Source organism: Bubalus kerabau, chromosome 3 (assembly GCF_029407905.1).
Source record: "Bubalus kerabau isolate K-KA32 ecotype Philippines breed swamp buffalo chromosome 3, PCC_UOA_SB_1v2, whole genome shotgun sequence".
NCBI classification, from domain to species: domain Eukaryota; kingdom Metazoa; phylum Chordata; class Mammalia; order Artiodactyla; family Bovidae; genus Bubalus; species Bubalus kerabau.
Window position 1 is genome coordinate 14,285,899 of NC_073626.1, and position 13,004 is coordinate 14,298,902.

The window sequence follows — 13,004 nt, forward strand, 5'->3', positions numbered from 1 at the left end:
GGCTGTATTAGGAATCAACACCTGTTTATTAGTCTTTTTAGGAAACAGGATCACAGAGATGAACCCTGGGATGAAATCCTAAACTCTGCAAGACTCCACTGAGGACTCTGCTTTGCTTTCTGCCCGAGTGCTTCATGCCTCTTCCCCTCCAGCAGTGTTTTTCCTCCTTCACCCTACCTGCCTCCAGCCTCCCTGAAACCCCAATCTCCCAGGAGCTGGGGCATGTCCTTCCCATCACAAGCTTTCTTCTGCAAGCACTGGAAAATCTCAAAGAGAGTAAGAGAATCCTTTGCTCCCACATCCTGTGATTCTCAGTCTCTGTGCAATTTACCAGGTCGGGAGAGACTGCACCCTCTTTGTGGTGAGGGTCCTTCTTATTTCAGAATATCAGCCAACTCTCTTACAAGGCTGCCAAAGCACGCAGGCAGTCTCTCCACACCACCCTGCACGGCCATTGCTCCTGCGTCTGGGCCGTGACTTTGCTGACATCGGCATTGCAGGTTTTCAATCCCTAAATCACGTGGCATGAGGCTGCCGTGGTGGGCAAGAGGCCCCCACTTGCCCTCCATATCACCAAAGCTCATTAGATCCCATGAATCAAATATCTGCTTTGACAGATTTAAACACGCAGTTCTAGAAGCACACACTTCTGGCTCAGCTAACCCTTGCAGGATGTGAGTTTTGATAAACCTGCAGATTTTCCTATTGACATTCCTCAGGTTACAGGCTTTCCTGGTCCAACAGGCAGTGTCAGCTATCTGCTGCCCTCTTTTGAGTCTTAGGGCACACTGCAATCACAAACAGAGCCCATTTCCTGCAGGAGCCTGTCTGGGTCGGGGTGGGTGGATGGGCAGGTTGAAGCTTCTAGCTTAGTTTTCTGATGACCAGCAAGGGCTATTCCAGTGGTGTTATAATGGTACTTTAACCACTCTGCCGGTTTTCTTCTGTGGTGACAGCAAAAACCATTTTCTACAACAACAAAGCAGCAGATGAATTATAAGACAGGCTATTGTTCCGTTTTGTTTTCTTTTCTTATCTTAACCCAATTTGTCACCTGGACCAGTGCCCCTCAGGGCTGATCTATTTATTCCCCTAAAGTGCTCACATATGTTTCTGGCTCTAAGGATATTGAAAGGAAGGTGTGTGCCTGAATACATTCCCAATGCCCGTCCATTGAACACATCTGCCCTTCTAGGACAATAATCAGGTTGAGGTCCTCACAGAGGAGACAGTAGTAGTAAGTAGTGTTAGTAGCTCAGTTGTGTCCGACTCTTTGTGACCCCATGGACTGTAGCGCATCAGGCTCCTCTGTCCATGGGATTCTCCAGGCAAGAATAGTGGAGTGGGTTTCCATTCCCTTCTCCCTTGCCGACCCGGAGATCGAACCTGGGTCTCCTGCATTGCAGGTGGATTCTTTACCATCTGAGCTACAGGGAAGCCTCAGAGGGGACAGAGTCACAAACAGATCAGAAGGTCTTGCAGGAAGTTAGACCTGCTGGGCTGGGTACAACTCATTAATACCACCTTCGCCCCATCCCCCTCCTGCCTGTCTACCAGCTCCTCTTGGCTGTGGTTGCATCATTCCCCCAGACCATCTGTATAATGGTTTCTTCCCCCAATCCTCCCTGTTAGCCTCTCACCACTCTGTCCCCATGTCTGCTGGTCATCTCTCCTGTCTCCTTGTACCAAACTAAAACAGGAAGCAATAGGTAAGAAGATGCTCACTGAAAGTAAAACAGAAGAAACAATTGTCATCTTTCCCTCAATGTCACGGGAGTTCTTTGGAGAATGAGAAGATGGCAACAACGCAGTGCTCAGAAAAACCATGAGAAACCATGGCTAAGGATACCGGTCTATCAGAAAGTTGATATCTGTCTACTCTTTTATGGTAATCTCTCTGTGTGTCTCTCTCATGCTTCTTTGAGCTCCACCCGACCCCCATGGCAGTCTCTTATTGAGAATGGCTGCCCTCAGACCACAGAGATGGAAAAGTGATCCCACTGTAGCTCCAGGTGGGGAAAAGAATGGATGGTACTGTCTTCCCCCAGCTGAAAGAAATCCTGAATTTGTCTGATGGCCCAATCAGGCCCCGAGAAGATTAAAGTGCAGCGAACATTCAAAAGCCCTCACGAGCCATCGTGCAAATGTCTCTCTGCACCAGGGCTGGCTTCCTGGGTGTGTAGCCTGTGGGGTTGTTTACAGTCCTGCCCTTGGAAGAGCCCACGCTTAGTTGAATGCTTTGCTGTCATTGTCTTGAAATTTTTCAGACTTTTTGAGCATGGGGCCCGCATTTTCTCTTGGCACTGGGCCCTACAAATTGCCTATCTGTTTCTCTGCAGCCTAGTTCTGAAGTATCCTATTGTGCCTGAAATGGTGGGTTGAGAAACATTTACCTACTTGGCAGGGGGTGGGGGGTGGGTGGCGGAATGATGTGAGCTTCACCTTCTATCTGCATTGGTTCTCTTAGTCCAAACCCCTGCCTGTGAGCCCAAATGCTATGTGCCTGACTCTTCTATTCCCAGGGCTGGCAGGCTTGGTCAGCTGTGGAAAGAGAAAGTTTCCATGGAGAACTGTGTGATGTGCCTGGAAGGAATCATTGTAGCACGAAGAAAGATACTGAGAAATTCTGCACCAGGGAAAAAGAGAGGTTCACAAACAACTCCCAGGGCTCATCCTGTTGTGTCTAGAAGAAAGAGACAAGAAAAACCATTTCTTCCAGATTCTTCCTTTTCAACTGAAGCCACAAGGCCCCTGGCACACACTCAGCCGATGTTTTTTATGTCTCCTGCTGTTTACTCTGAATCCTTCTCGAGCTGTTGCAGAGAGGCAGTACATCAACACAATTTATTTCATTACGATGCCATGTCATATCGTATATCTCCTGTTCACAGTAGGTTGACAAGGCATTGCATTTGTGTACAAGTATATATGGATACATATTACCACAATCACGGGGGAATAGTATTTATTGAGTGCCCACTACCTTATTAGATGCTACAGACAGAATTGTGAGGGCACATATAACAATAACGGGGGGGGGGGGGCGGGGAAGATACTCTTTCTATTTAATTCGGCTTGCAGAAAAACAAAACAAAACCAAAAAAAGACTACTTGATATTTCCTCTCTGTGCCTGCTGGATGGTGGCAAGAAAGACCTCTAAAGCACATAGAGCTCTTATCTTTGTTCATTCCCCAAAGAATAATAGATCAGTCAGAGCTCTGATGCTGTTTTAATAATGTACAATTTACAATTCATTGGTTACCAAGCACTCACGGTATAATTAATTTTACAGACCTGTTCAGCAAATCCACATGGTTTTGTACAATATGGGGAGGGGGGGAGGGGGAGAAGTATTACCAGGAGGAGGTGGAGGCTGGGGAGAGTGAAGGAAAAAAGCCATCTTTCCTCCTCTTTCAAAGTAACCGAGTCCTGCACCAGCTGCACAGATTGGCAGGCAACTGTAGGCTGTAGGAGAGATTGAGTTTGTTGCACAAGAATCTCCCCACCAAAAAGTTTTGGACCAGCAAAAACGACAATGCTCATGGGTACTATATTCAGTCTCCTGGGAAATGCTCACTAAGGAAGCATGGGGACTAACCACAGAGCAACATCAAGTCATCACTCTTAGAAGGAAGCTGCCTGCTTCCTAACTACACTCTTGCATGAATAAAATCTAAAGCTGCTTGTGATCACCCCCTCCCTTTCAAAAATGTGTAGCAAAAACAAAGAGTACCAACTGAGGGTGGAGGGGCTTGGGGAGGAGGGACAAAGATTCCCTGACTGTTTTCATGACCCTCCAGAGAGCCATCATTTACTTGAAGGGGCCTCTGGAAACTCACAGAGAATTCTTAAAGCCAAAGAAAATTCACAGGAAACCTGTCTAAGTGTATTTCTGATCAATGACCTGCTTTGTTTTTAAATCTTTGCTCTGAACTTTTTGGATTTCCCCAAAATATACATAATGTTTTAGCTTAAAATCTGTCCGAAAAGGAAAATCTGCTCAATTATGTATCACTGTCCTTAAAAACAAGAACATTAAAATTAAAAAAAAAAAGTGCAGAGGCGCTCAACATACTTCTGTTTATTTCTAAAGTCTGTTTCCCTCTTTTTTGTGGATTTTAAGGCACCCAGAATAGGACATGAATACATGCAGGGCAGAAATTCTGCACCAGCACCAAGTGATAATCACTTAGGTGCTCATGTCCTGCGCAGTAAGGAGGCCAAGAACAGCACAGATGGAGACTCAGACCCCAGCTTTGTCCCTTGCTAGGTGCTTGCATGCTAAGTCGCTTAAGTTGTATCTGACTCTTTGCAACCCCATGAACTATAGCCTGCCAAGCTCTTCTGTCCATGGACTTCTCCAGGCAAGAATATTGGAGTCGGTTGCTGTGCCCTTCTTTTGAGTATCTTCCCGACCCAGGGATCGAACCTGCGTCTCCTGTGGCTCTTGCATTGCAGTCAGGTTCTGTGCTGCTGAGCAACCAGGGAAGCTCCTAAGGTATTTTGTTGGAAAGGCCATTTAACCTCTTGAGGGCTTAGTTTTCCCATCAATAAAAATAAAGTTGAAACACTGACTTGTTCACAGACTTGTTGAAGGGCTAAGGGAGATCATTTGTATGTATCCGTCAGCATAATGCCTTATTTTTGGTGGGTGTCAATAGTAAACGGTCATTGTGATTCTGTTGATGTTGTTGACTCATGGTTAGTCATTTTGCTATGCTTAATGACTCTTTTTTTTCTTTCTTTCTTTTTTTTTTTTTTGCAGCCCGGATAATAACCAGAGGAGACATCGACCAACATTGACTCCATCTGAGCTGGGATGCTGACCCAGTGCCCATGCTTTCTAGCCTCCCACCAGGTAAAACGGGGGTGAAAGTCTATGATTATTTCGAATAACCACGCCTAAAGTAATCCTGTTCAGAGTAGCCTGAACTTCCCTTCATTGGAATTCCACGTGGGTTGCTTAACAAAGGTGGGATATCGTCTCCATTTGCATATTAAAGTGCTTTCCAGAGCTGAGACACCACACAAAACAAGTTCAGCAAGGGAATGAGGAAGTAGGCGGCATAATGCAGGGGTCGGTCAAAGACATTATGCTGCCCACCCTCTGGAGTCGGTCTCCAACAAGGCTCCTTCTGCCTGGTGCTGCTGGAGCCAATAGGAGACCGAGTTGGTTTAGAAGCAAAGTGTCATTCTTTAATGAATGGAGCGGTATGAGCTCATGATCGAGAGCAGGAGTGAGCTGATGTAATAACATTAGAAATAAAGTGCACAATAAATGCAATACGTTTGAATCAGCCTGAAACCCCACCCCCGACCCAGAGTTTGTGGAAAAGTTGTCTCACAAAACCGGTCCCTGATACCAAAAAGGTCAGGGACCACTGATCTAGAGTGCCCCACCGGTCAAGGGCCGAGCTGCGGAGCCGCAGTCTCTGCACGCGGCCCGCCGCTCTCACCTGGGACTTTGATCTCCGGGCAGCGAGTCTGCGCACTGCCCACTGAGGGGAGGTGTGCGCGGCAGTCATTTTACTCCAGGAACGGGGGTCTGAGGCTGCCGGGCTCCCTGTCAGCAAGTGAAACCGGAAGGACAAAGGAAAAGAGAAAAGCAGGTTAGACTTTATTATCCAGATTCTGTTTTTACTCCCTGAGGGGATTGTTCAAGAGCTTTGCCTGTGACAATCAGGCCAACTGTAAAGGGACCGCTTCACCTTTGATGGACATCCAGGTTGAGGCGGGGGCACCGTGGTGAAGAAACTGGTACAGGAGATGCAGGAGAGGAGGGTTTGATCCCTGTGTCTGGAAGATCCCCTGGAGGAGGGCATGGCAACCCACTCCAGTATTCTTGCCTGGGGAATTCGGTGGACCGAGACGCCTGACGGGCCAGGGTCCATGGGGTACCAATGAGTCAGACACCACTGCGCTGCTAAACAACAAGGAGAGTTTATGGCAAGAATGGAAGTCCCCCGAGAGCATAAAGGAATGGAAAACACCATTGCTTGTGTTCAGTTCAGTTCAGTTCAGTCGCTCAGTCGTGTCCGACTCTTTGCAACCCCATGAACCACAGCACGCCAGGCCTCCCTGCCCATCACCAACTCCCGGAGTCCACCCACATCCCTGTCCATCGAGTCGGTGTTGGACATAGTGTTTAATATTTCCTGGATGCTCTCCTAAATGCTTTGCTTGTGTTAGTTCATTTAATTTCTCATAATTACGGTTACAATCCCCATTTTACAAATAAGAAACATGAGCCACAGACAGGGTAAGTCCAAGGGCACAGATTCTTTTTTCCTGTCAACCTGAGTTACAGCTCTGTAGCTACTAAGACCATCAAGATAGGTGTTCTACTCGGGACTGGGGCTGAAATGAGCAATGGCTTAAAATATTGTTGTGAGATTACAAATTATAGCCACTTCTAGTTGGAAGCTTGGAGAAAGCTGGTGGAACATTCCCAAGCCAGGAGGATTTGGGGGGTGTGGGGGAGGGGGCAGGGAGGAGAAGGGTCTGAAGTAGAGAACACCTGTCCTGTCCACTGGTGACTCCTTAAGGGTGTTGACAAGGGGCAGTTCCCACGTGCCTGTTAGGTAGTAGCTCTTTTTTCCAGTGAAGACTACAAACTGTGTTATGCCCTTCTGTTTTAGTTAGGTACTTGTGGGTAGGGCAACAGAGACCCATTCAGAATAAGAGGAAAGGGGACAGTGCTGTTGGAAGGATGCCCACAGATTAGAACTGCAGAACTCTTTAGAAATCCATGAGGTTCCAGCCATCAGCTCCTCTTCCTTTCAAAGGCAGTATCTTCTCTTTCTGTCCACGTGTCTCGTCATTTCTCCGCATCTCTCTGCCAGATCTCTCGCTATCTCTTTCCTATTATTGGCTGCCTTTGCTTCATGAAGGTTTCCAGTCCCCTTAAACACAGCCCACCATGGCCTCTCCTGCCCCGACTCTGTGCCAAGTAGTCCCCCTTCCCACCATTTGAACATACTTGTTACAGTGTCTTTGTTTGTGTTTCCAAGAGGGAAAATCTGGGTTTGAAATTTTTTCTGAAGGTATAGGTGCTGTCCAACCTGAGTGTTTTCTGCTCTTCAGTAGGACACCCACACCTGTCCCAGTTAGCTGTGAGACAGTGGGGGCACATGGTACAGAACATGGGCCTGAGGGCTACTGCTTGTGCGTGTGTGCTGGGTGTGTGCTAAGTCGCTTCAGTTGGGTCTGATTCTTTGCGACCCCATGGACTCATAGCCTGCCAGGCTCCTCTGTCCATGGAATTCTCCAGGCAAGAATACTGGAGTGGGTAGCCATTCCCTTCTCTAGGGAATCTTCCCAACCCAGGGATCGAACCCATGTCTCTTATGTCTCCTTCATTGGCAAGAGGGTGCTTTACCACTCAGGCCACCTGAACAAGGCAACTTATATTATTCAAAGAGACTCCATCCAAGGCCAGTGTTGCCAGCCAGCCTGGTGCCCCTCTAGACCCACGTCTGCATCTGGCAGTAGGACCGTGCTCTCAGAGGAGGCTCACTGGGACTGGAAGAAGCTCTGATTCAGCAGAAAGCTGCCCAGCAACTCCCTCTGGAATTTTAGCATACATTTCCAATTTTTTCTTGTTTGGCCTGCTCTTCACCTCCTGCTGGCCCTCCACCTGGAATCATCCTCAACGTACACGCACACTTGCACTCACACTGGTGTGCTCATCAGTCATGTTCGACTCTTTGGGACCCTATTGCCTGCAGCCTAGTAGGCTCCTCTGTCCATGGGATTTCCCAGTCAAGAATACTTAGAGTGGGTTGCCATTTCCAACTCCAGAGGATCTTCCCGACCCTGGGATCGAACCTGCCTCTCTTGCATCTTCTGCATTGGCAGGTAGGTCCTTTGCCACTGTGCCACCAGGGCAGCCCCTCACTTCAGGGTAAGCCTCTCCTATTGTCTATCAGATCTGCTCACACTCTTCTTCTTAGGGGACTTTGGTGCATGCTGTAGGTACCCCCCCCCCCCCCACCTCCGCATCTGACCTCAACCCAAACTGTTGTTAGCTTAGCTTAGCTTAGCCCTTTCTCGTCAGGGCTTCCCAGGTGGCTCAGATGACAAGGAATCTGCCTGCAATAAGAGAGACCTGGGTTTGACCCCTGGGTCAGGAAGATCCCTTGGAGAGGGGAATGGCAACCCACTCCAGTGTTCTTGGCCTGGAGAATTCCATGGACAGAAGAGCCTGGCAGGCTACAGTCCATGGGGTTGCAAACAGTCGGACACAACTGAGCAACTAACACTTTCACTTTTCACTGTCTTGTCAGGGCCAGCGCCTCGAAGGCATTTCCATTTCCTGAACCACACTGTCTATGACAGATGGACAAATACGTTTTGCTGTAAGGGCACATTGGGTCGTGAATGATGCGGAGCCGATGTCTGTCAACTGCCTAGAGTCGGTTTGCTCAACAGCATATGCTAGTATGAGTTCAGCCAGTTTTGTCACTAGTCACTCCTAGTTGCTGCTTGTCACTCACACACATCAAATCCTTAGGGTTTGTTTTGGTTTGTGGCAAAAATGAAGAAGTGAAGCGAAGTCTCTCAGTCGTGTCTGACTCTTTGTGACCCTATGGACTGTAGCCTACCAGGCTCCTCCATCCATGGAATTTTCCAGGCAAGAGTACTGGAGTGGGTTGCCATTTCCTGCACAAATAAAGCAATAAAACAAAAATATCTCCCACCAAGCTAACCTTTACATGCGTTCAATGAAAGCTTCTTAATACTTTCATTCCCATCTGACTCTAAATTGTTGTGTGTTTTTTTTTTTTTGGTGTGTGTCCAGCCTCTTCCTAGCTTTGATCATCTAGATGTCCTGATAGTCATTTATTCCGTGGCAACTCCTTCATCTACCCATCTGGCCCAGCAGGATGTAGTTTATATTATTCTTTTTTTTTTTTTTAATTGCCTTCAATACTGTACAGTCACGTCTGATTTTTTTCCCAAGGCAACTGTCAGGGGCATCCTAAGTGTTCCCCAAACATATGACCTTGATTGGGACCTCCCTGGCGGTCCAGTGGTTAAGATTCCATGCTTTCAGTGTAGAGAGTATGGGTTCCATCCCTGGTCTGGGAACTAAGATCTCACATGATGTGGCACATGGTCAAAAAAAAAAAGGACCCTGATTTACATTGGGTAGCAGATAAATTTGAATCTCTATGGGATCTTTTCCCCCAGAAACCAAATATCTCATATAGCTTTATATATGGGCATGTAAGGACTCTGGATGCTTTTGAACTGTGGTGTTGGAGAAGACTCTTGAGAGTCCCTTGGACTGCAAGGAGATCCAACCAGTCCATTCTGAAGGAGATCAGCCCTGGGATTTCTTTGGAAGGAATGATGCTAAAGCTGAAACTCCAGTACTTTGGCCACCTCATGCGAAGAGTTGACTCATTGGAAAAGACTCTGATGCTGGGAGGGATTGGGGGCAGGAGGAGAAGGGGACGACAGAGGATGAGATGGCTGGATGGCATCACTGACTCGATGGACATGAGTCTGAGTGAACTCCGGGAGCTGGTGATGGACAGGGAGGCCTCGCGTACTGCGATTCATGGGGTCGCAAAGAGTTGGACACGACTGAGCGACTGATCTGATCTGTTCTGATATGAAGGACTCTGGTGTGATTTCTAAAGTGTTAGGATGACCCACTGCTCGTCAAAAGACCCTTTTGCGTATTTTCTGACTCAGTGATTATCTCACAGGGAGATTTAAAAACTATGGATGCCAGACCCCCACCAAGACCAAGTAAGTCAGAACCTCTGGAGTTGGAGTCCAAGCATAAGCACTTTTTTTTCCTTTTAATTCCCTAGTGGTTCTCATGTGCAGTCTTAGTTTAGAATACCTTTCTTAGTTCAATAGTTTATAAACTTGGCTGTACCTTGGAATCACTAGGGAACTTTAAACAATACTGATGCCTGGGTTTCATCCTTGGAGATTTTGACTTAATTATTTAGGGTTTTAGCCTGAGTTTTTAAAGACTCCCCAGGTGACTACAATATGCAACCAGAATTGAAAATCAGTACCTTAATGGATGCTTAAAATTTCAATATTAGGCTATTCACTTATCACTTAAGTTTTTGACTGACACCAAAAAAAGACTTGTCATTGGGTGAAAGATGATGCTTTTTAAAATTACTTATATCTTAGTGTGAATGTGGTCCAGATTGAATACAAAGTAGTTTAGTCGCTAAGTGGTATCCGACTTTTGTGACCCCATGGACTGTAGCCCACCACACTCGTCCGTACATGGATTTTCCAGGCAAGAGTGAGTTGCCATTTCCTTCTCCAGGGGGATCTTCCCAACTCAGGGATTGAACCCAGGTCTCCTGCACTGCAGGCAGATTCTTTACTGACTGAGCTATGACAGCTCTTGAATACAAGACTCCTGGCTAAATTGAGTTTCAGATAAGCAGATAATTTTTAGAATAAGTATATTCCATGTAATATATGGGTATATGCATGCTAAAAAATTATTCATGGCTTATCTGAAATTCAAATTTACCAGGGAATCCAATATTTTTATCCTGTAGGACTGGATAGGATCAGTCCTATCCAGAAAGCTTTCCAAGGGCAGGTTGTAAGAGTGGGGCATGGAAAAAGCACAGCGAGAAACATGGAGACCCTGAGGGGAGGGCACAAGGGATAGTGCAGAAAGACCACAAAGCAAAGAAGGACTATGCAAAGCCCAAAATCACTTGCCTTATCCAACTCACTTGAGTACCATTCTGCCACATGTTTGTAAAAATCAACATAATCTTCCCTACCTCACCATCTTAGGTGGCAGAGTGTACATTATCCCTCAAGACTTGACTGCGACCATGCACAGCAGCAGACATCTTGCGTCTAGAATCCCTCTCCTGCTCATGCAAGACCAAGATACTGGGCTGGCCAAAAGGTTCTTTTGGGTTTTTCATAGCATTCTATGGAAAAACCCTAACAAACTTTATGGCCAATGCAATAGACATGTTATCCATCGCTAATATATTCACTGATGTTCTGAATTTTTTAATTTAGAATTGACTATATTTAGAATTACACATTTATGAAAATTCTAAATATAGAATTTAATTAAGAATGTAATTAAATCTCAGTATAAAATTTAATTATATTCAAAGCTTTCCAAATGTCTGGCTTTGACTTATGATAATTGTAACCTGCTTTCAGAAAGTTAAAAAGAAAAAAATGCCTTCAGAATGAGAGAAAGAAGGGAGATATGTAAATAAATATGATAAAGGCTTCCTAAACTAAATTCCCAGTAAACCTTTTATAAGGTCATGTATTCTGTGTGCTCTAATCCCAGCCTCCACATAAATTCGTTCGTTATTTTTTTTCAAGGACAGTTTTTATTTTGCTTTTCTTTTGAACCCCTTCCCTTTACATTTGTAGGTACCTAGGGGGTTTTCCTCTCACTGGCTTCCAAGTTATCCAAACAGAGTATCCTTACATAGGGTAACATGAAATGTTGGTGCACCTAGCGGGGAGAACTGGATCTACATCCAGAAATCCTTAGATTCCTGAGATTCAACATATTTTACCCTACTATGTTACCAGGATTTAGACAGACAAGCTTATTTATCTATGAACATTTTTTCATTTCCTCTGTTACATCTGACCGAGCATGAAGTCAATATCCCAGAAGAAGATGGAAGACATTCCTTTGTCTCAGGCAAATTCCACAGGATACCTGGGTATATAATGAGTTCTTAGTACATCAGCAGTCCACAGCCTTTTTGGCACCAGGGACCAGGTTCATGGAAGACAATTTTTCCATGAACAGCGGGGTGAGGGAGATGGTTTGGGGATGGTTCAAGTGCATTACACTGACTGTGCACTTTATTTCTATTATTATTGCATCAGCTCCACCTCAGATCATCAGACACTAGATCCTGGAGGTTGGGGAGCCCTTAGTACATCCTTCCACTCCCTCGAATCCCCTCCTCTTCCTACCCCCAATGACCCCTTCCCACCATTTATGTTCCTTGCTTTCTCTTACCGTCATCTCATTGTCTTATCTGACAGCTTCATGGAATGACACTTTTCAGGTATCTTTGAGGTCAGTTAACCCTCCTTGATTGGCCGCCTGAGACACAAATGGCCTTGTGACCTTTTCATAACCTTCTCTTAAAAGAGAAATGGTTATTGCCTTTTCAGAGATTATCCAAATAAGGATGTCAGGAAAACGCCCTATGCTTTCCTGCAAAACTAAAAAGCTTTGTGGTAGGGCAATGCAAATTATGTTTCCCTGGTGGCTCAGTCAATAAAGAATCCACCTAAAATATGGGAGACCTGGGTTCAAACCCTGAGTTGGGAAGATCCCCTGGAGGAGGGCATGGCAACCCACTTCAGTATTCTTGCCTGGAGTATCCCTGTGGACAGAGGAGCCTGGCAGGCTGCAGTCCATGGGGTTGCAAAGAGTTGGATACAACTGAGTGACTAAGCACATCACACAGCAATGCAAATTAAGTGTTTAAAACAAGGGACATTTCTTCTTTTCTTTTGCAGGGGGCATACCAAACCTCCCACTAACATGGCCCCTTCCTAAGGGTATTGCTGAGTAGACAGGAGTTGTTGGTTTGCAGTGGGAACACCAGGTATTGTAACATTGCTGTCCAGCTTACTGATACATCCCAAGTCAACTTCTTATAGGATCTCTTCCCATCTCTCCTTCATCAGATTTAACTCAGAGGTGCTGAGCTAGAAGCTAAGCTAACCACCAGGAAGGGTGCCTCTGGTCAAGTAAGGAGCTACCAATCATTCTGAGACCTGTTGGGCGAGCTTATCAGGTTCCCAATTTCTCCAGAAATGCCTGGCAGTTTCAAGGATCGAGATAAGCACAGCTGTAATCTACCATGATCCAGAGCTTATTCACAGATCACAGCTGTGTAATTTCAGGTAACATGCTTCCCTTGTTTGGATTTGTTTAACATTGTTAAATATATAGTCAGACCATCTGCACAGTATTTTTTTTAAATTGGAAATTACAACCATA